General features: G+C 36.1%; 1 protein-coding gene across 4 annotated transcripts in view; it reads left to right on the forward strand.

The window, feature by feature from the left end:
* The window catches only part of ARHGAP15 (Rho GTPase activating protein 15), a 619,122-nt gene that overhangs the window by 450,259 nt on the left and 144,191 nt on the right, over window positions 1-24,672 (forward strand). The gene's annotated exons all lie outside the window — the stretch shown is intronic.

The following is a 24,672-nucleotide window of genomic DNA, read 5'->3' on the forward strand; positions in this document are numbered from 1 at the left end:
TTATTTAACTGAAATGGGGGAATTGAATACTTTTAGATTTTTCTGCTATTCTTAGTTGACTATTTGACTTTCGTTGTGTCATTCTGTAAGAAACCTTGACAAGTTAAATTTATCCACACAGAAACCTGTAGTTAGGAGACCTGTGAGACGGCTGTAATTTCCTTCCCATTAGTTTCAATGAATTCCATGCACGTGAGAGCAAACCCGGAGCGTGGGGTCTGGAGCCCTGCGCTTCCCGTTGTGCAGGTATACTGAGGAGAGATATAGTCCAGGTCTCCATACATTGTTCCTCTGCTGCACATTACCCTTAATCCTCCTTTGAGCAAATACAGACCAGAGCAGCTATGCCAAGAATTGGAGACTTAACTCTTTGAATACAATAGGCATATAGACACGTAGCTTACTCTTTGCACAAAATCTGTGAAATGGTTAATGTATAAATGTGAGTGTCTATTGTAGCCAATGTGAACCAGAAGAATTGAGCCATAGCCAGCATTTATTTAAGCATCATTTTTGCCATCTGGATTCTTTTGTGGGGAAAGAAGTATTTGAGGGGAATTGCCTTTGGTCACAAAGGTGATCTGACTTTCCTCCCTGCTTAAATGTTAATCATCCTTAAGGCACCATTGTTCAAAGTTCCATGAAGAGGCTTTTTTTTTTTCCACTGTTGCTCAAGACTTTAGGTAGCATGGAGATCTTAAAGAGGATGTGGGAAATAGATCAAACATTTCTGAGGAAAAAGTACATTGCCCTCTATATGTACAAATCAAGGGTACAATTCAACCCAGGTAAAAAAGTCATGCAACCAGTCACTCAGGGAGGGCCAATTCGCCTCTACTCATGGGACACTTTTTTAAATCACAAGTCGTAGGACACAACAAGTTATTTGGAGTTTAGTGACCAAATTCAAAATCTTATTGGCCACATATGATCAGCTGTTTTAGGTCCTGTGCCAATCCATTCCTCAGCATTGAAGCAGAAAACAAAATTATGACCACAGCCTAGAAATCATACTTTCTAGTCTCCTTTGACCTATAAAAAATAGAACAATTCAAAGGCAATGGTGTGCTTCTATCACACAAATGTTTGGAAGATTAAAACTTGAGAATATTGGCATTCACGTCTGGGAATTACAAATTCCATTCTGATGTGAGAAGAAAAAGCTCTTACATTAGTATGGCTTAATTTATTTTATTGCTGTGTTAAAGAATTCAGAACCAGTAGTTATTTTATGATTATTGTAAGATCAGGTAATTTTTATCTCATGTGAGAGCTTTTTAATAATACTGTATTAATTAAATCTCTTATCTGAATAAAGGGCTTAAAAGGTATAATGGGCAATGAGGCAGTTTGTAGGATCCCCAGCCACAGAAAATATTATTTTCAGGTATACTGAGATAAAATTATTTATTTGAGTACTTACTCCTGGAACATTTTTTAAAAATACCCACAACTAAAGCTCTTTAATACCAACAATAAAGTAATAGATCAACAGATGCAAAATCATATAATTCATACACAATATTTTTGAGCTATTTACATACACACGAAAAGAATGATTAGAATGGAAATGAAAATTACTGGTATATAATTCCAAATATTCACCCCTAATAGTCTTAATTAGAAATTGGTATCTTATTTAACTCTTGAGCAGGAATGTGTGGTGTTTAAAAATTAATAGGAAATTATGAAGTCAGAAGGTAAATGTTAAGAGATATATGTGTGTGTGTGTGTGTGTGTGTGTGTGTGCATGTGTGTGCGTGTGTGGATATATTAATCTCATCATTAAAAGGAGGAAAAAAGAGCCTTTAAAGTTTCCATTATCCATTATGTCAGGTAGCAAATATCTTCTCAATGTAACTCCAGACATTAAATCTGTCGAGAGGAATGCTGTAAAATAAATGTCTGGGATACCTTCATAAACAAAAATCTTATTTCCATAATTCATACAGCTGGCTGGCATTTATTGGCACGTCAGGTGCAATGGGGACATTTCAGGAACATTAACATGTACAGCATCATTTGTCAACAAAGCAACAATGTAAGCAAATCGTTCAGAACTCATACAGATTTACAGCTTTCTCTGCCAGCTGCTAATTACGGTGTGCTCGGCCTATTTGGTATGGTCTTTTTATTGGAAAATGACAAAGGGGTTATAGTATCCCAGTTTGGAATATAGATGTGGCTTTTAGTAATAATATGAGTGTAATATGACCATGTAGCTTGGAGTTGTGATCCAGTTTTGCTGGTCTTATAATTGATCAGCTTTGATTGATGAAGGACAAAGAGAAATTCACAGCCTATTTCATTTCTGATGTAACCTCTAAAACAAAGGAAAAATAGGAAAAAAAATCAAAAACCATATCATAGCAGTTCTTGATGTTTTCCCCTATGGAACATGACATATAATATTTACCTCTCAAAGGAAAGGTGTTATGTTGATTGCTGATGGAACAAATGTTATAGGAACCTATACATTTCACTTTCTACCTTGTGCTTTGAGCAATCAGGAATCCCTTCCATAAATATGCTTAAATAATGTTAAGGTTATGACATAAGGTGACAAATGTCAGCAGCGTCAAAGTTAACATCTATAATCACCCCCTGTGCAAGTTGTTCAGTTTTAGGAAAAGACACAACTGTGCAAGCAAATGATGGAGTGTCAAGACTACCTTCCAATTCCCTGGATTGTGTCAAGATATATTATAATCCATAAAATGAATAGTGGTGTGCCTTCATGCCCGTGATGTAAATCTGTATTTAGAGATATAAATGCCTTCTATTCAACCAAAATATAAAAAGTTAAATTGGTAAATACTTGTTCAAACATTATTTAGATTTATCCCATCCCCAACCTTATTAAAACCCATTAAATTCCAGAGTGAACAGATTTGACATTCAGCAAATCAATTGCTGTCAGAGCAGCTGACTTGACCAGATATTAAAATATTTTAAGGTTAGCTGGCACCAGGTCTTCAGAGAAGAAATGTACTGAAGCATTCCTAAAGCTGGTAATGTCAGGCCAGCGATGGTTGACTGGATTCACTGTGTGTTATTACTAAAGAAGTGTCTTCTCACATTATGAATAAAGGTTCTAACTCCAAACAATAGTTTATAGGTAAATGGAGTCCCTCCATTTTACATAATCCTCCAGTGGAATCCCTTACAGTCTTCCCTTACACATTTGTCACTCTACATATTAATGGTTGGTCTCTACCTCCTCCACTAGAACAGGGCTCCTAAAGCCAGAAAATATGCTGTGTTCATTTTTGCAGCCTTAATGCCTACCACTGCCTAAAACATAGTAGATGCCAAATGAAAGCTAGTAGCATGGGGCACCTGGGTGGCTCAGTCGGTTGAGGTCTCCGGCTCAGGTCATGATCTCATATTTGTGAATTCGAGCCCCACATCAGGCTCTGTGCTGATAGCCTGGACTGCTTCGGATTCTGTGTCTCCCTCTCTCTCTGCCCCTCCCCTGTCTCTCTGTCTCTCTCTGTCTCTCAGAAATAAACAAATGTTAAAAAAAAAAAAACATTTAAAGCTAGTAGCATGAATGAGTGTGTGCACTAATATTGGAGCAGCCCTTGATAAGATTGTGATGAAGATGAAATTTGCTTCAACATTCTGACCACCAGTCCTTCCTTGGTAATACCTTCTCCTAAATCCTCTAGGATATATTTTTCCCATACATTCTTGTCTCTTTTTCTAAAACCCACTCTCAGGAAAGTATCTGTCACTCACAAAGGACACCAGGGTGGCTCTAGCAGTTAAGCATCTGACTCTTGGTCTCAGCTCAGGTCAGGATCTCCTGGTTTGTGGGATGGAGACTTGTGCTGGGCTCTGCCAGGACAGCACAGAGCCTGCTTGGGATTCTCTCCCTTCATCTCTCTCTGCTCCTCCCTCTGCTCAGGCTCTCTCTCTCAAAATAAATAAATAAACTTAAAGAAAAAGTATCTGACACTCACAAATATTAAGATATAAAGAATCACTGAAAATATTGTCTTTTCCAGGGGAATTCATATTTTTTTATTTTTAATTTTTAAAATATTTTATTCATTTTTGAAAGAGTGAGACAGAGCACCATAGGGGAGGGGCAGAGAGAGAGAGAGAGAGAGAGAGAGAGACAGAATCTGAAGCTGGCCGCAGGCTCTGAGCTGTCAGCACAGAGCATGATGTGGGGCTCGAACCTATGAACTGTGTGATCATGACCTGGGCTGAAGTCAGATGCTTAACCGACTGAACAACCCAGGCACCCTGAGGAACTCATATTTTAACCAAGATTTATCTCTTCAACAAAGATTGAGTCTTAATTTGAAGATTTTAGGCATTACTTTTTATGTACAGAAAGATATTTAAGGTGAGGGTAACATTTTGGTTTTCTATAATAGAGAGACATCTCAGTTTTTGCCTAAGGCTGCTTTGTGCCAAAGTAGGAGGTGGTATTGACTTCACTCTCCAGGATTATGTGACACCCAGATTGTACCAGGATTTAAAGTGCAGTCCGTACAATGGAAATGTGGGTTTGCCAAAGAAAAATAGTATAGTCTAATTCCCAATTCACATTAAAATGAAATGTTCAAGTTGAGTCAATATGAATAGAAGCATCCAGGTTGCTACATCTGAGCAGAGACTTTTCCACCTATATTGTCATTTCCTGTGTGAAGCAAAACTTTCTACTGAAAGTAGAAACAAACAAGAGGTTTTTTTTTTTTTATCTCTTACAGTTAAAATAATGCTAAAACTTTCAAATCACATCGTAACAGCCCTAGAGAAATGGGGTTGAGGGAATCAGATCATTTGGAAGAGAAGCACAACAATTATTTGAATAAAACCCACTATTTCTAAAATACCCAGATGCCTAAAGTGATTAGTTTTGAAAATAAATTACTTGCACATAAACTAGCATTTGTGTTAACACTTACTCAAAACTGTTATTTTCATTTAGAATCATTAAACCAGGGCTTTAGAATATTCTGTATCATCCTTCCAAATAATTTAGGTTGCACTAATTATGGTTCATATATACCTGAGATAATATGGGTTGTTTACCTGTTATGTAAAAGTCTTCAGAGAAAATATATCCAAATATCTAGGAACATTTTTAAGCATTGTTAATAAATTTTAGAGATATCTGTTTGTCCTCACAAAAGTGGTATTCTAACTATAAAACCTTCATAACTAATCATTAACTCAGATCCTCTAAGGAATTTGACTAACAACCATTTATTATCCTTAATAATACTTAAGGATGCTATTTGAAATAATCTCAAAGTTGACTATAATTTTATTTCTCACTAATTTAAACAGACTTCTCCTTTTTTTATCCTCTCCCCCAACTCCTCCCTCCAACCACCACCTTTTCCCCACAGTGATACACATCTTTTAAGCATATTGAAACATAAATGTATGATATGGAGAAGAATTTTTGAGAATTAATTTACGATTCAGAAAACATGGCAGAATCCATAGCTTCTCTTACTATATTATCACTGTTAATTTGCTTAAATACAAAACATAATAACAAAGAGATAAAAATATAAAATTAATATTCTTTTCTAAGATTTATGTTAAAATTATAATTTATGGTATATTTTGTGTATAACACATATAAGCCTTAAAATTTGTTTAATATTTATTTTTTGAGAAAGAGAGAAACAGAGTGCGAGCGGGGGAGGGGCAGAGAGAGAGGGAGACACAGAATCCAAAGCCCATTCCAGGCGAACTCACAAACTGTGAGATTATGCCCTAAGCTGAAGTCAAATGCTTAACTGACCGAGCCACCCAGGCGCCCTAAGCCTATGTATAGATCTTAATACAGACACAGATGCAGGTAGAAAGTATACCTTTAATCCAGTCTATGAGGAAATGCCCTGGTGTGGCGTTTCTAGAAGACAGCAGGAAGAAACCACCAAGTCTAGTGTTCCCTCAAAATACTAGTCACCAGGTTGACTGGAGGGAGCATTTAATCAGCCCAATAAATAATGGCCTCCTCTCATTCCCTTCTCAAATCTAATTTAACAGAGAGAGACCTTGTAATCAAAAAGTAAATATTTAACTTAAAAAATGGCAGAGAAAGGTGAAGCATTTGATAAGTAGCAATTTCTTACATGAGAATATAACATTCAAACTAACGATGTGCTTTCAGTTTTTAAAGATCTGTAGCAAAAACAAAACAAAACAAAAACCTCCCACTCTCAAGCAAACAAATCAATAGAATCTCAAGAAAAGATCTTATAAGGATGTATTTGAGAAAAAAAATGTTGAATTATCCCAGAAAGAATGCCTGAAATGCAAGAAAACGTTAGCAAACAGTATCTAAACTTGTGGGCAAATTAGAAGAAACTATATGAAACAGAAAGAAATTTGTGGAGTGTAAAATAAAAATCTAGATGCAGAGAAAATCTTGCTCAAAAACAGTACATAAAGTGAGTAGCAGAGCACACAAAGTCAAAGACTTCAAGGTCTTCATTAATTCTGGAAGGATGTAAATACTTTTGATTGCATTAAGTGAAATACACGCATTAAAATTTCTAGGACACTGTGTTCTGTTACATGGCCACCATTAGCTGCAAAGTGGCTACGGGGAAAGAGAGTAGGAGATAGGTTGGATCAGCCGTTCAATCTTCCCTGTCTCCTTTATCACTCTCTGCTTCTTCTCCACAGCAATGAGCACTCCACCTTTTTAAAAAGTTTTATTTTGGTTTTGTTGAGGATAGAAAAAATACACCCAGCCTGTGGAAGATAGAAATCCTAAGAAATATAAGGCAGGTAGAGGTGTATTTCTCAATGTTAAAAAGTGAACTTGAGAGTCTTAAAGAGAAAGAGATCTATGCACTTCCTTTAAAACAAAACAGCAACAGCAAACAGAAACAAGCAATGTATTCTGGAAGAAATGTTAGCTATTAAGAAAAATATGTGTTTGTCTATTCACAGAATGCCAAACATCTAGATGCTTCCACTTGGAAGAACAGCAACAAATCATTTTAATTAACATGGATATTTGAATAGTGGTGTTGCTACCCATAGATGATAGTCTATGAAATTTTTCTACCAGCAGAGAACAGTGCACTTTGAGAAACAGGTGCATACCTGTAAGTTTCTATTAATGCACATTTCTTTCAAAAATAAATTTGAGCATGAGTCATTTGAATGTTTCATAGTAAGGAGGAAAAAATGATTTGTCATAACAAAAATACAACTTAAAAATTGTCAATCAGAAATAAATAAGAAACGATAAAGAAATGAAGACATCACTACCTAAAGCAGAAACATATACATTAGAGACCAGAATATTTTCCACCTCAAATCAAACATCTGATAATTTCAGACAGAATTCATTACAGAGTTTCGACCTAACCTATGTTAGGCCCTTTCCATTGCTACTGGTGGACATGGATCATTTTTTCTCTGACTTTTTTTTTCAATTTTGCTATTTTTTATCATGGGTATCTGCCTCAATGAGTTTTAAATGGCTAAACTGTTTGCTTGGAATTCAGGTGTTTTTCTTAGCAGATTATTTCAAGCTGAAGCTGGTCCTCTCACATACTGTTGAATTCCAAATGTCCCCCTAAACATAACCATGAAAGTAATTTCTTTCCTATCCTCATCAACACTTCAGATAGTTAATAGCTGCAGGCACATGTTATAAAAGAAGTTGCTGAAGAAGGGAACTTGAAGTGAATTTGGCATAGAGTCATGGATGGTACTAAACACATGGATGAAGTTATTTACTTAAGATTTTTCTTGTCGGCCTGATTTGGCTATATTTTCAAAATTGACACATACTATGCTGTAGACTTCTATTTTCACTAGCTGAGAAACAGAATGATTGCAGACTTTTGCATGTTATGCATTTTTAAATATCACCAAGTTAAACTTAGATTTTGATTCCGTGCCCAGGACCAAGTGGAAAAATCTCCATCTTCAATAGTTCCTATTATCTTTTAGTCACAGGGCCACGTACTGTATTTCTTCCATGAGTAAAACTCCCACTTGGAATTCCAAGCATTGCATAACCAGAGGAGTATTCATATTATATGTTACTCAGTAGACTTTCGTATCCGTAATAGTCATTTTATCGGCATGATATTCTTTTTAGCAGTTAAAACTCTTAAAACCATATTTCAGAATGGAGCCAACATTCAATTCATCCAAAAAATATTTATTAAACACCAACTTCTACCACTAGTATCGCAATCATGACTACCGTTTTACATAGTTCCTCACTACTTCAAATTGCTTTTAGAAACCTCATTTAACCACTGTGTGAAATTGCCCACTGTCTTGAAGGAGCTTAGAGTCCTATAAAGTAGATCGAACCAATTGCTAGAAAAACTACCTTTAAAGTCCTTGTGTACGGTTAGTTAAATGGTACCAACTCAGTATTTTAGATGCTTCTGGTGAATTGACAAGTGATCTTGGGTAAAAGATTCACCTGCACAAATGTACATTTCTTTTTTCATTGTATTATGTGTTTTCTTTATTCCAAAATGTTAGCTTTTCGAGAGTTAAGGAAATATGGCTAAAATATTATTTTTAAAAATGTCACCTATATGAATAACACATCTTGAAACATGTAATATTAAAAAGATGACCTATTTCAGAAGCAAGTTACCTATGCCATAAGGTGAATTTGGCCCATGGGCCGTGGTTTACCCACCCCTATACTAACACAGTAGTTCTGAAAGTTTGGCTGGAGAATGTTAATGGTTGTAGAAGTTCCTAGATTAGTCTTCACAGCTTTGAATAATAGAATTACTGAGCTTAAAGGAACCTCAGCAACTTATGACTTGTTCTCCAAACTCAATTCAGTTTCTCTTCATAACTTTGATATTTATTTTACAATGTGGTGGTCTCTATATTTGTCTTGATTTCATGAGTTATAATGTTTTGTTGACCGCCTGTATGAGTGCCACCTCAAGAGTTTTACTTTTCTTAATTTAAGAGAGCTTCTTGCCAGAGGAAGTTAGGAGAAGACATGATAAGAAGTAAAAGGCAGTAGAATAAATTTTAGAACTGAATGTTGTTTTCTCCGATAGTTAGTATTCATGAACTTTAAAAATTCATATCAGTCAGAAATCAAGCAAGTGTCACTAGTTTCAAGCACGAGAGGGAGGAGGCTGCCTGACCACAGGCTTGACCACTTCAAACCTGAGCTCTGTGATTATTCTGTTAAAGAAAGTTGGAGACTCAATTTCCCTCAGTAACCATTTGTCTTTCATATCCCAATCATGAGAACATAATTGAAAATTTTTACTTCATCTGATGTTGAAAATTTTTTTATGATGCAGGATGTAAAGTTTTCCATCCTAATTCTTAAAAGCCTTATCTCAAACAGCATTCTATTAAGTGTGTCTCACTTAAAATATGAAAACTATTATATAGCTTAACTTGGATTTTTTTATTTTCTATATCCACTTAATTGCTTGTGATGTTGGGGGGGAATGACTTGTTAATCTTACCCCGGTCCCATTTGTGTGCCTTCACTTAACAATGAACATTGACTACTGGACATTCACCTTACCCCTCTATAAGTTATATTTTTCAGGGTTTTTTTTCATATAATGTAAAACAGTAAGGCATTCATTAATCATTATTAAATCCATTCTTCTCTTCTTTTTTATTGAATTCAAAAGGCAAATCAGCTAGTCTTTTTTTTTTGGCATGCATCAGCAAAAGTATGTTATTATGAGGTATTCTAAAATAATATATCTTCATAAAACAATATAGGTGGAGGTTTAAAGAAAAATAAGGAAAGAAATTGGAACCATCTGGATATCCAAAGTAGAGAAAAGTTCTTGCTAATGGTTGTCAAGTACACATTACAAAAGTAACATTGCATGGTTTGCTAACAGGACGGGAAAACAATGCTATCAAAAATTTTAAAAGAATACAGTTTTGGAGTGTTCCAATCGAACAAATAAAAATATTCATTAAATCTATATTTAGAAGGAGAGTGGAGATTCACACTTCTTAGGCCAGTAAGAATTAAACATATCTCAGGGAAGCTCTGCCTGGCTCGGGGAATGGAAATACAACTGTGTTCCGGAGACGATGGGGAGGGGCAGATTTTTTATTTTTTATTTTTTGGCAGAGATGAGTGGGGAAAGCACCCTTTATTGATTTGCTTCTCGATCAGCCTGATGAATGGGGAAACGTAGAGATTCCATGAAAGGAAAAATATGAATACTTCTTTAGATAAGAGGAGAAATAGGAGGATGGAAAGAAGCAAGGAAGAAAGGAAAGGAGGGAGGGAGGAAGGAAGGAAGGAAGGAAGGAAGGAAGGAAGGAAGGAAGGTCACCAGATAGAAGCTGAACTCCCTCACAATGCAAATGTTAATTACAAGAAGCAATGTTATTGGAAAGTCATTTCAAAATATATTACTTAAATATTAATACACAAATTATAAATCAAATTTAGGAAGGTGGTCCATCCAATGTAAGCATTTTCCAACATTCCTTCTACTTGTTTTTACTACCAAGCAATCACCTGGGCAGGGTGTATGTCTCTTCTGAAATGAGATTAGTAAAGGTGGTCTAATCAATTATTTTTAAGCCAAACCAAATAGGCATTCCCTAATTTTGTCTATTTAGCATTATGTTGGCCATAGAATATGTATTTTAAAAGGTATATCAATCTCAAATTTTATATATATATATATGTATATATATGTGTGTGTGTATGTGTGTGTGTATGTGTATGTGTGTGTGTGTGTGTGTGTGTGTGTGTGTGTGTGTATATATATATATATACACACACACATACATATATATAAAATATTTTTACCTTGAAGTCAATTGAAAACAGAATATTCCTTATTGATTTTGCCTCCCCGGCTGCCGTGTGTAGTCAATGGCACTCACACGGATGTAAATAGAATGAATCAACTCCTTGCTGGCCCTGGGCCTCCTTGAGTCATGTGAAGTAGGTTTCTGATTCCTTTATGTTCAGGCACAGCCAGGGAGACAAGAGTGCTACTGTCTTCTGCTGGTACACAGAGTTACCTCAGGCTATGCAGGAAAAATGCTTTTTTCTTATTTTTAGACCTGAATCAGTCTCTGCCACTAAATGTATTCTTGTGAATACAGATAGCACTTTGTTGTCGTGCTCATGGGAAGGCGATGGGGTAACCTGTTTGCACGCAGCTGCAGGCCACCTGTAGAGAAAGTCAAATTAGGGAGAGACCCCACTGTTTTTTGCATTAATGCTTTTTGTATTGTTGTTTGACTTTTCCCCCTCTGTCTATGTATCTTTTTCAACTAGGGAGATCGGGAGCACATTTTAAGGCCTTCTGTCCCTTTAAGGCATCTAATGATTGAAAGGACTCTAGGATTTGAAAGGCTGTAAAAACTCCCCAGTTACCAATGAATGATGGCAATACAAAGAATCTTAAAGCTGTTGAAGTTGAAGTAGTCTTCTTACAGATTTAGTTTGTTTGGTAAACTTCCAGCAGCAACTCTTGCAAGATACTGTTCCAATATTCCCACCTATCTGTGCTGCTTTTCTCCTTGTAAAGATTTATCATGTTCTCCATGGAAAAGTAGTCATCCATATTAGCAGTCAAGTTTACTGCAGATAAGAAAGAAAAACAAATTCTGAAAGAAAAAGAATAAATTCCTCTTCTTCGTTTCTTCATTTACCCATTTGAAGTTTTGAAAAAGAAGCCCATAAATGAAATATCTACGTTAGCCATAAATATTAAAGGAGGGAAATGCACAAATAAAACTTGTTTCTGGAAAGCTTGATTTTGGCTGAATATCAAAACCCATTTCCTGACAGTGAGATCCATTAGACTACAAATAATCTCTCAAAGTAGTGGTTACATTGCTTATAAGATTTGACATTCAAGGTTAGACCGAAGACAGCCACAGATAGACTCATATGCACCATTGTATTCCAGCAGTTAGAAGGACCAACTCTTCTGAGCCTCGTTGTTTCTCATTTTTGTTCCTTTAGCTGAACATTCAGATTGGGATGCAGGATTGGAATTTTCCAAGATCCTCCATCATAGATCCTCCCAAGAAAACTGGGTGGGATTGTGTGGGCAGGGGCAGTTACGACCGTGCACCTACACTGTTCTTCAGACATCTGAAGCGGAAGAGTTGTCACAGTTATCATTTAGAGCCTTCTCTGCTCAGCTTTCCAATGTTTATCAGGCTCCTTACACTATCGCAGTTAAACATCATGCAGTTACAAAATTCAAAATTTTAATCATTAGCATTTTGGCAATATGAATGTATTTATGCAAAATGCCCTGTCAGAGAAAGTATTGCATCTAGGTAGCAACTTAAATGTTCCCTAACCAATTCGTCTAGATGAGGCTCCAGAACGTGAACCCGATGACCATGATTTGATTCATTAGGTTATATGCTCCTACTAAAATTAAGTGATATGTAATCGAATTTGTTGCAACTACACAGTGACATTCAGACAACTTTAATTCTGAAATATGTGGCATGCATCCTGAAAGCTTTTTCTCTATGCTTTCTTCTAAATGTTCTACTCTCTTGAGCATCTCCATTCTGGTGAGGAAAATTTGGAGTAATGATAATGCCTATAGAGTGCAATATTTTTGCACTTTTGTAGATTGTTTCTAGGTCTATTTTCCTTAATAAATGCTCATAACAACCCAGCAACTAAAACTAAGAGATTAAGGAACAGAGCCACAATTTGAAGTAAGAGTTCTGACCTGGCCCCTTCCTGTTCTTTCCATCTTTGTTCCATAGCTGAACTCTCACATGAAAAACATTTTTTTTTTCCATTTGGCCTTCTCTTTCACTGGGACTGGCATATAATTTGCAATTTTCAGCTATACACCCAGGTAAAAAGTATTCCTGAGGGAAGAATATAAAACTTACCTGACTACACAGAAACAAGGCACTTTAAGAAATGTTGAGGTCCTTGGAACTCAGGGCTGGAAATAGAACAGTTCTCAGGGAAAAAAAACATAAATGATCCTGAAATAACAGCTATGCCATCATATATGGCTATAAAGCAGATTCAGGGCATTTAATGTAAAGACACTTTTGTCTTCCAGGATAAGGAGATAAAACTGATGGACCTCAGGGAGATAACTGACACATACCTTAAAACCATTCATCAGTATCTTTCAAACTACTTGTGTTTGAATTTGAAATGATGTTACTATGTTTATCCTGGGTTGCTTTCTTTATAGTTCAACCCAAATATGGTTTAACAATTCAAATAGAAAGAAAACAGCAGCAATGATGCTATAATGGTGCAAAAAAAAGTGTTAGACTCAGACTTGGGTCAAATCCTGGCTCTCCTATTTACAATGTTTGTGTAGGTATTTCACTGAACTTCCATTTGCTGTCTTCTAAACTGCAAGGAATGCCAACTAATAACTTTTTTTTCCAGATTATTGTGATTACTAAATAAGATACTGAATGTGAGTGTTTTATCTGTGATGCACAATATAAACATAATTTTTATTATATTTTGCTTCAATTGGCTTAGTAAAAATCATTTCTAAATTATCAATATAATTACCTCTTTAAACCCTAAGTTGATCTTTGTGTGCTGCTGAGATTAGCCCATATCAGAGTAATTAACAGTGAAATAGAAAGGTATTTAGAATTTGCAACAGTCCTTGAACCACTGTGTACAGACAGCCTTTACTTTTTGTGAGCTTGTACATAAGACATCCACATCCAAACCGAAAGTCTACTTTGTAAAAACATTTTCAATGCCTGAAATCCCATATGGTTTTGATGTAAGTAAAAGGTGTACATTTCCCTCAGGGTCAAGTCTAAAAATTGGACCACTGCCGGCTCTGACCACATGTGTAAGGATTGGAAGGACCTATGATCTCACCTGCCTCATTCATATGCCATTAGTTACTCCACTTGCTTCTTTTGAACAGGTGTGATCCTGGCCAAACATAGTGGATGAGAAGGTTAAATAATAGTAAAAAAGTTATTACAGATGAGAATACTCAGTTATACGAGTTTTGACATAATGCAGCAGAATTATCACTATATACGTAATGCAAATATAAGCCATCAATGTGGAGGAGTCCCAGAAATTACTTTCTTCTCCCCATTGAAATGTGAGTCATTTTTAGTTTTAATTTTTGCAACATTTGTAAAATGGTTTTCTTACACATCATAAGCAATTACTACAGACAACTTTCAATCACACTGCTAACTGGGGATGAGAGTTAGCACCAAAATTCTACGATGTTTTTAAAAATTCCACTGTTTTCAAAATTCTACTATGAAGGTTAGAGTCTGAGAAGACAATTCAAAGAAACACTGGAGGGTCTTAGCAGAAACCTCCAGATTTTACTTCTTTCACTGGTATTTTTCCTAATACTTGTCTTTGATCTTGGACTATCTGCCAGAGAAACTTTGCTTCCTAGACAGATATTCTGGTATTTTAGAACCCAGAGGTGTCTCATAATTTTTGCAAACATCTATGCATTATCAGGAGCCCTGTGAATTACGCCATTTGAAAAGCAGTTATCTTTTTTTTTCTGATTGCTTTTTCATTTTAATTACTCCCATTTCCTGTCTTGACCTTAATGTTTCAGAGAAAGGAAGGCATCCCACAAAAGAAAGAAAGAGTGATCTTTCATTCGTGAACTACAAAGCTTCATAGGTCCTAATTTGGCCAGTGCTTTTGCTGCAAAGCCTTGGAATGCTGTTTTGCAATTTCAAAAGTGATCACATTCGGCTTCCCAGAATTTTTTATGCATGGAGGATGCCACAGGAACAAGGACAGCCTTGTTAACAAGTTGCAATCTCTCAAAAACAAGATAGGATTCGGATATAAATCATCATTTCAACTCACAAAGCTATGTTCTCCACCCCACTAAAGGACTTCATTTACATCTAAAATGGTTAATACTGATCTCCACTAGAACTCCTAAGTGGAGGAATGCAGCTGCCATGTGCTTAGTGACTCTGGGGTTAGGGAAGAATGACATCACCAAATTTAAGCATATTATCATGCTGACATAGAGGCACCTTGTTTTCTCTTCTGTGGATAGAGCAAGGATTGTGTTCTGTGTCTTGTTTTTTTCCTCCCAAAGAATACCTTTTCCCCCCAACTTAGCAGCTGCAATATGAAGGGTTGAAAATGTCACTTCAGCTAATGATGAATGATGCTTGACCTCTGGACGGGTTACTGTGAATTTTATGCAATGCTAAATTAATATGAAAGATCCCAACTCAAAGGACTTTGGCTGTTATGAATTGCTTCGAGGATAGATTTGTGTAAAGCAGTCTGTAGCTTTAGGGTTTTTTGTTGTTGTGTCCTTGGCCATAGTGGGTGGGTTGTGGGGGGGCGGGGAGGCTCCTGCTCTATAAGCAAGGTAAAAGATTGTGCAAACACTTTAATGTTTTCTCCTGTGAGATTAATATCTTTTCATACTGGAAATATTGTCAGTAAGCAGAACCAGTTTGTGAAAAAAAAACATTCTCAAAAGGGCAACTGGCCCACATGTCTTTGTTGTTTTTATTTGAATATAATTAATTATGTAAAGCAATAGTTAGTGGAAGATTAACAATTAGTAGATTCTGTCAAGTAGTCACACAGAAATTACTAACTAATTGAACGACTGGTCCTCTATTGTGTCAGAAAGCAATGCTGAGTGTCATCCTTTTTATCTTTTTACTTTGTTGTTTTCACAGATCCCCTTTTTCTAAGATGTATGTTTCACAGCAGACTAATAAATAAATAACCCTGGTTGTAATTTCATAACATGCAAAAGGGTTTGAAATAAAAACACCTGTTTTAATTAGCATTATGGTTTGTTCACTTTAAAAAAAGTGATAATCCTGATGCAGTTAGCTGACATTTTTAAAGCTTTGAATTTCCATCTGTATCTTATATTATGATGTTTCAGGATTGTCATGAGTTAATTATGTTAACTTGGGAAGCATTGCTTGCATTTAGAATGAAAAAACTTCAGCTTGAATAGACAGAAAAGCAGATGCTATCTTTCTTGTCAATTGCTTTGTTGTGGGCTGCCTTGCAACTTTCATGTATTTCTGGATCTAAAGGGAAGTGTAAATCTCTATTTATTTTAAGTTTAACATAAACTACACAATTTCAGTATTCTTCTGTTTTGGCTGTACGTGTCTTGTGTATCTTTACATGTGTAGCTTTCCTGCCCCCAAATCCCCAAATCCACAAATCATCTCTTCTTTAATTCTTAATTTGTTTTGTGGTGCCTGGGCATTATGGAGATTAGAGCATAATAAAATGTAAGAATAGGACAATTCTACATGGCTTGATCCTCTCTCCAGTTAATTTTTCTACCACCTTTTGCTTTTGTACATCAACCTTTTAAATGGTACAAAAACACATGTAGCATCTGGGCACAACAAGGCATGTTAAGGATGGAGTAGGCACTCTAAGTAGGAATTTCCATGCTTTTGTGAGCTTAATGTTCCTTTAACATAGAGAGCAGCTGTGTTTATGTCAATAATTATACATTGAAATAAATGCATGTACATGTGTTTCTTTATGGGATTAAGGATGTTAGGGATGTCCTTACACAAAAGATTTTTGTCCCCCACCCATAAAGTTTCTACAAAATTCACATCCAAGTTACACTATTTTGAGATTCTGAAATATTTCTCTGGGCAATTGGACTTCTAGGTTTCAGCTGACAGACGATTACATTGAATTGATATGCTTGTTATTTTCTCCTGTCACCCTTGCCCCCCGCCACACACGCGCGCGCACACACACACACACACACACACACACACATCTGTTCTCCACTCTTCACTGGGTACCCTGTTCAGTACCCAGGATCTGACCTGTATACCTTACGTCTCCAACGTCCCCTTGCCGAAAGGCTTCCAACTGGATTGGGCCAATAGGAGATATCTGCAAGAGAGCAGAAGGCGGAGAGACACAATGCAAGAATGCCATGATTGTTAACGCTTAATCCCCAAATTAGTGTCATAGGCAATAAACACTCAGCTTTCAAAGCAGAGTGAGATCAAGGAAAAGTGGATAGCTCTAGGCAGGATTTCTGGAGATGTGAAGGCTTCCTTTGGGCTTTAAAGAATTGGTAGGATGGGGTAGAAGGAAAGAGCCGGCATTATAGTTGGTCAAGAATGGGCAAGAACCAAAGTAGAGAGGCTATAGTGTACAATTCTTTCTTGAGAATAACAAGTACACCAGTTTAACAGAAGCAGATGATCTGGGTCTTAGTGAAGTGGAAAGTTAAGATTAAATGGCAGATTGTGCCATTTCGAGTCCTTGAATGAATGGGAATAAGAAATTTTACTCTTTAAAATACATGACAAAGGTGTGTTCAGTATATAAATACAATCTGCATGTGGTACGTATTGTGGAGGTTTATTCAAATGCCTTATCACACATTCAAATTAAGGTATGGCTGTTCTGTCACTAAAAATAACTCTGTTCATTAGAGGAAATGTAACGTAGATTTTCAGAAAATAATGTTCCTAAAACCATTTTATATCTTTAACCAATACTTATCATTTAATATTGTCTTCCTAAATATTTTACACTAAGATGGAAAGTTATAAATCTGACAGTTTATACTTGACTAACCAAGTTTCTAATTTGCTTGCCTGCTATCAACTTGTCGTTTACATAGATACAACTACTGAACCTGGAAAACATCTATCACTCTATGTATTTCATTCCTCTTGACTTTAGATGTGTTTTACCGTATAGAGCTTATGCCACCACCATTGTTATTAATCAGTAACACATCAAAGAGCATTGGGTTTGCGTTGATAGGTGTTCTTCAGCAGAAATGACCTGAATCACAAATTGTGACTTGTTCGATGTACTTAAAACTACCGCAACTCTCAGGGCACCTGGGTGGTTCAGTAGGTTTTAAGTGTCTGACTTCGGCTCAGGTCATGATCTCACAGTTCCTGAGTTTGAGCCCCGCATAAGGCTCTGTGCTGTCAGCCCAAAGCCTGGAGCCTGCTCTTGATTCTGTGTCTCCCTCTCTTTCTGCCCTTCCCCTGGTTCGTTCTGTCTCCATCTGTCAAAAATAAATAAACATTAAAAAAAAAAAAAACTAGTGCAACTGTCTACAGATGAAACTGCAGTGGAATTTGCCTTGCCAAACACGCTGATTTGTGTAGATGCTGATCATTAGAGATAAACTATTAACACAGGAATCCATGTTGGTTGGATATTTCTTTTATGTCATGGTCTGGAGCTGTTTGTTTATAAACCTTATGTAAAAATAATTATATTCTCACTTCCAGGACATAAATTTGAATGGCAATTTTCTCTTATTGCTCTTTCTATTCCTACATGATCATTTTCCTCCCTTATTATTTTAGGGTAGTCTTACAAAATAGTTTGTGAGTAAAGCAACCGTTAGAATCAGCTGTGGCACTAACTTCCTGTATGAACTTGAGCAAGTTACATACATTCTCTGGTCCTTACATCTTTACATGTTAGGTGTGGATAGACTACTTTGCTTGGTTCCTATGGAAGCTAAATAAGATCACATGTTTAAATTGCCTGTCACAGTAACTGGTACATGATAGGTGTTAGGTTCATGGCTTTTGGCATCACTGTTGTTATTATTCAACTTTTATTTCTACCTGTTAATCCTCAAATCAACCTATCCAATCTTCATCCCCCTTTACTAAGCTACATATCCAAATATTCAAATGTCCAATGGAAATTGCCATATGAAAATGTCAATAGCATACCCAAACCTGGCATCTTCTAAGAACAAATGGAATGAATAAAAAAATCCTAGCTACTCTTTCTCATGTGTTCAATATAAGACAACTACATTGACACATCAACATCCTTTTAGCCAAAAACAAGAGTTGTACTTGATCCTTTTTTCCTTTTGCCACCACTACTTTTACTAAATTTTAAGGTCTCACATAGCCTCTTTGCATTTCTACAAACGCTACTTTGTTCTGGCCTTTGTGATGCCTTGGACTATTACAGTAGTTTTGTAACCATTTCGCATCTTCTCACCTTCTCACCTCTCAAATGCATCATTATATTCCCAACTGACTTATTTCCATAAACTACAGTCTGAATGATATTATTTCTGCATTCAGACTTTTAGTGGCTGTCTCTTGTCTAAAGGAGAACATTTAAACTTTGAATTTCTTAGCATGGCAGTCAAGGCATTCCACCAACTTCCAAGCCAGGTTCTCACATTTCATAACCCACCTTTGCAATACCTGTAAAGACGCCATTTGCCAATAATCCAACCTTTATCCATATCATCTCTCTTTGCTAAAATAGTGGCTCTCAGATGTTACCATGCTTCAGAATCACCTGGAAGACTTGTTAAATTGCAGATGGCCATCTGTACCCCAGAGATTCTGATGCAGTAGGTTTGGGGTATAATGTAATAATTTGCATTTCTAATAATGTCCTATGTGATACTGAAATGGCTGGTCCTGGGAACACATTTATAGAACATTCACCTACAACATGCTTTTTCGCTCACCTTGGTCATCACAATTCTTTGATCCCTTTACTGTCATAGTTAGAGAATTTTCCCCTGTCACCCCAGTCAGAATGAAGCAGTCCATACTCTGTGCTGGCAGTGACTAAGGTTTCAGGCTTAGAGCCCAATGGACTGGACTCTAGCTAAAAACCTGAGTGAACTTGGACAAATTGCTTGATCCCTGGACCTCCATTTCCCTGTCAGTAAAATTGAACTAATAACAATACCTATAGCATATGTTGTTGTGACGATCAAATGAGTTAATACATGCAAAGCACTTATAATACTCCCAGAGAAGTGCTCAACTATATTATCTAGTAATTTATATCTTTAATCTAACATTCCACTTAGCCATGAAATAATGTTTGAGGTTTGCAGACCTGAGTCTTTTTTCAGACTTTTTCAAGTTCCCTGAAAAAGAGACCACATCTTTATGAATCCAAGAACCTAGCCTTGGTCTTAGCACTTTACAGAAATTCAGTATAAAATAATTTTTAATTAAATCGAAATTGAGAAAAGTTTGCAAAGGGATCTTATGTAAGTAAAACTCATCTAAACAATAAACAAGCCATCCATTTCTTTTTCCCTCATCATAAAGATGAATAAAAATGAGGTCAATTATTAATAATACATTGAAAGTAGGTTTGCTTTCTCCTTTGAATTTTCTAAACTCTATAATTAAAATGACTTCAAATTGAAAGATTGTAAAGAAGAAATTAATCTTATTGGTAAGTAAAAAAGAAAATCCCATGGTTGATGATAGATATGACCTGTTAGCATTGGTTACACTTTTATACTTTCTTTTCTTACAATCAGCGTGTGGAGACCAGCATAATCCAATTAATTGTAATTCCCTTTTGTAGAGTCCGTAAAGTAGTGCATGGTATTGAAACACCATTGAAGTCTTATCTCTGGTCAGATAATCCAAACGGATTCTCATTTCCAACTACCAGCAGGTTTTTATAAACTTCAGGAAAATAGAATATTTTGACTTTCTTGAACCTATGAGAAATAATTGGTTTCTGAACTTTAATCCTTTGTACATGCCTAACCATCGTTTTTCTAGACTTCTTTTTTTACTATGTAATGGTTTCATCAATACACCTGAGTGTCTCTCTCTTATTTCCTGACTTCCTTGAAATGTTTTTTTCCATGGTGAATATGTAATATTTTAGCACAGCGGAGCCCCTCAACCGAGCTCCTTGCTCATGGTGCTTCTTGGACATGCCACCTCTCATCCATATACTCACTCTGATCCATCCTACTCACTCCTGCTGGAGCACCTTTCCAGAATGTCACTGTCTTGTTTGTGATCCAGCCGATTTTAGCCATAAGGTCCTCATGCTGTGGCCTGTACCTTCCTTTCCATTCTCAGCACTCTGAGATGTGGAACCTATACATCTGTGCTCCCCAGCAACTTAAAGATCCACAAATGCATTGTGTTCCTCAGTCCTTGGCCTGACTGTTACTTCTCATGTTCTTTGTATATATCTTCCCATCCTCTTCCACATCCTCCTGTACCTCACCACTGTCCACATGGCTGCTCAGAAGCTAATTGTTATGTGAAACCTCAGCTGGGAAGCCTCTCTTGATCACATTCCAAAGGAAGCTAGATACTCATCTTCTATGTTCCCATAGCTGTCTACACTAAGCTGTGTAGTAACATTTTCCACATTCTATTATGGTTTTTTTTCCCTATATACTGCAAGAGCTTCAAGCTTAGAGACCAGGTCTTCAGTATGTATTGTTTCACCCCGGCAATTACAACATGCATGGCACAAAGTTGGAGTTCAATAAATATTTGATAAATGAATAAACGAGTGACTGAATGACCTATTTATAATTTCCGTGTTGGCTAAGTGTCTTAAGAGATTAAAATGAACAAAGAGAACACAAAAATTATGCTGTACCTGTGTGTGTATGCACACGGACTGACTGTTATCAGCGTTATTATTGTAGTATGAAATAACCTCTACTATCAGAGGAGGTTAAAATTGGACAGGCAGCACCAGTATGTCCATAAATAGTAAAAGGGAGCACACCGCATGAGGCACTAGGCTAAACACTGGGGATAAAAAAGATTAATAAGAATGAACTTGTTTGGAGGAGGGACACCCCAAGAAATATTTTGGTTAGTCAGTAGAGTTGAATTATGTAGGGTGTGCCCAGGAGTGACAGGATGATCAGGGAGGATTAGAAACATAGTAAGCAGGATCTGAAATGAAGCTGAATGTAGACCAGAGTAAAGATTAGCAACATAGATATCTGGGTAACATCAGGAAACATAGGCAGAGACCCAGGAGTTAGTGCCACAGATTGGTTTAGTGTTAGACTGAAAGAGAAACAAGGAGAAGAGTAGCTGGTCACAAAAGCCAGGATCTTCTCATATACATCAGTCCACCTTCCTCCACTGACTTTGGCGTGCACTCTCACGAGAGAAGTGTATGGTGAGGTTATCCCAAGTACATCTCTGCTCTGCTTGCTGAGAGAGAAGAGGTTCCGAGGGACCAGAACCTCCTGGGCTGCTTGGAAATGTGTCTCAGTACTAACAGTTCACCTGAGACCATAGCAAATGATGTCTTCCTAAGTTTCTACAACAGGAACTGTAGAAAACCCTCAGACCTGGGAGGGTTACATGGCTATCGTCATTATCATCATGATCTTTATTAAAGAGGTACTTATTAAACAACTAATTGAGCATTTCTTTGTACGGATGAAGCAAATATAAAATTAAAAAGGGTAGCTTCTTCCCTAAAGACAGCACAATCCTAGCAGTGATGTTAAGGAGAACTTATGAATTGCCAGGACTTCAAAAGTTTTTACACCATTTCTCAAACATCTTGCAATTCTCATTCTGTCCTTAGAATTGTCTTTCCTCTCATACTTCTTGCATTTGTCACATTGACATCTAGTAGGTGTTTCATAAATTATTTTAATGAATTAATATGTTAAATAATTTGATCAATATTTCCTTTGTACTACTAATTGCTGAAATTTACATAAGTGGTAGAATTCCATTCGTTCCGTTATTTTTAGAATGCTCATTTTTTTTTGTTGGTTTTTTTTTGTTTGTTTGTTTGGTTGTTTCTATTAATGTCTTATTTCATCAGAAAACAGTTATTGTTATTGGGGCTTATTTTACTATTTGTAGTTATTAATGTTATATGTTTATTAAAATCAATTGCTTACCAGTTATTGTCATTTAAATATTCAAGCTTTTCACTTCATTAACCAAGATTTTGGTGTGTATTTTTAGTCTTAGTCTCTATACCTCTACTCATTTTATTCTTCATTTAGTATTTTTTCCACTATTCAGTTAAAGGCACAATTTATCTATGGACATCTGAGAAGAGTGACAGGCAGTAATGAATATATGCTCTTAGTGAACCACAGTCTCTAAAATTTTGTGATGGTAACATAAATTGGTGCACGAGCTATGAGGGCAATTTGGCAAGGCCTATGAATATTTTAGATATACAAATAATCTTTGATCTAGAAACTCCAGGTCTACGAATTTGTTCTGTTCACCCAGGTACATACTTAAAGTTAGATATAAATGATCTAAGAACAAGATTCCTTACACTAGCACTATGCAAAATCTCTGACAATTGAAAACTCATTAAGTAAATTACTGTACATCCATAAAAGTAAATATGTAGCTTTAAAAAGTAGAAGAAGGAAGTCCTGATTTTGAATAACCTCTATGATATATTGTCAAGTGAAAAGAATCAAGATGTCGAACGGTGCATAGATTGTATTGCTGTGTGTATTTTAAGTGGTGGTGGAGGGTAATATTGCTTGAGTATAGAAAATGGCTTTGAAAGGATACATAGGAAATTGATAATATGGGTTTTCTCTGGGGATGTAAACTGACTAGCTAGGGATAAACTAGGAAGAGACTTTTGCAGTATATATTTTTAACTTTAAATTGTGTGAATACATTATCATTTCAAAATAAAATAAATAAATTTTAAATAACAATAAGGACGGCACTCTTCATATTAAACAATGTAGGTTTTCAAGTAGCATGTTATTAAGTGTTTTGACAATTTTTATCAGCTAGTTTTTATAGCTTCTTTGTAATAAAAACAGCCCACATCGTGAATTATTTATATGAATGATGATTCTCAAAAGTTATGTTAGAAAGTGACACAATGGTCATTTTCTGTTCCATATCTTTGAAAGCTGGAGACCCCTGGAGTCAGACAGGCAGACTCTCTTTTGAGGTGGGAAAAAAAAATCTCTAAAACTTCTCATTCACAAAAAACCCCAAAATAACCAGTTATTGATAATAGATTCCTGAAAGACTACATCTCATTATTCTGGACTTAAAATACTACACAAATACAGAATTAAGAAGAGAGTGTTATTTGGTGGTTTCAGAAAGAAATGGATGCATGGAGATCTAGCTATCTGTCTACCATTATGCAAGGAGTCATAAAACTTCCACGTCTCCCAACTCTGATTTCATGTAACTTTGGAGAACTCTGGCGGTTCTTATGCTACGAAATAGAAAATTTACTTAACTACTCCCATGAATCAATTAAGCAAGATAATTTAGTGGAAAAATATATCCTCAATAATTGCCAAAAAAATCTCTTTCTTTTGGTTATCTTTATTGATATCTTATCTAGGAACAAAATGATTTCAATGAATGAGAGTAGCACTGTCTTAATCTACCAATTTTGTTTACCTTTTATTTCTATTTTCCTGACGGAATCTTTCCAGATGGAAGACTTCTAACCTCGCAACAAACCGGGTCCTTCCTGCTAAATGATACCATCTCTAATCCCACAAACACCAACAATGCAGTAAAGGGAATAATAAAAGCTAGAAATTATATTAGATTCTGGAATCATTTGCCAAAGTCTGGCTGACAAAGAAGATAATGTCCAAATAAATTTTCTAATAATGCTATAACAAGCCTGTACTAAATCTTTTACATATATCACTTCACTTAATTCTCACACAAAATGAGGAGGGAGAGATTACAGTTCTCATTAGACAAGTGAGGAAGCCAGCACTTTAAATAATGTCTAGGTATGTGCATGTACCTACAATGGAAATGTTATCTGTATATGGGCATTAATAGGATTTAGTTATATTTATTTCCTAGATATCATTATGAGATATGTTTTGATCTGACCTTCTGCTTGATATTTACAAATGTAATATAACTTAGAGGGAACAAATAGCAATGGTGCTGAAATTTAGAGCCGAT

This window comes from Herpailurus yagouaroundi, unplaced genomic scaffold (genome assembly GCF_014898765.1).
Source record: "Herpailurus yagouaroundi ecotype Mexico unplaced genomic scaffold, PumYag 140, whole genome shotgun sequence".
In the NCBI taxonomy this organism is placed as follows: domain Eukaryota; kingdom Metazoa; phylum Chordata; class Mammalia; order Carnivora; family Felidae; genus Herpailurus; species Herpailurus yagouaroundi.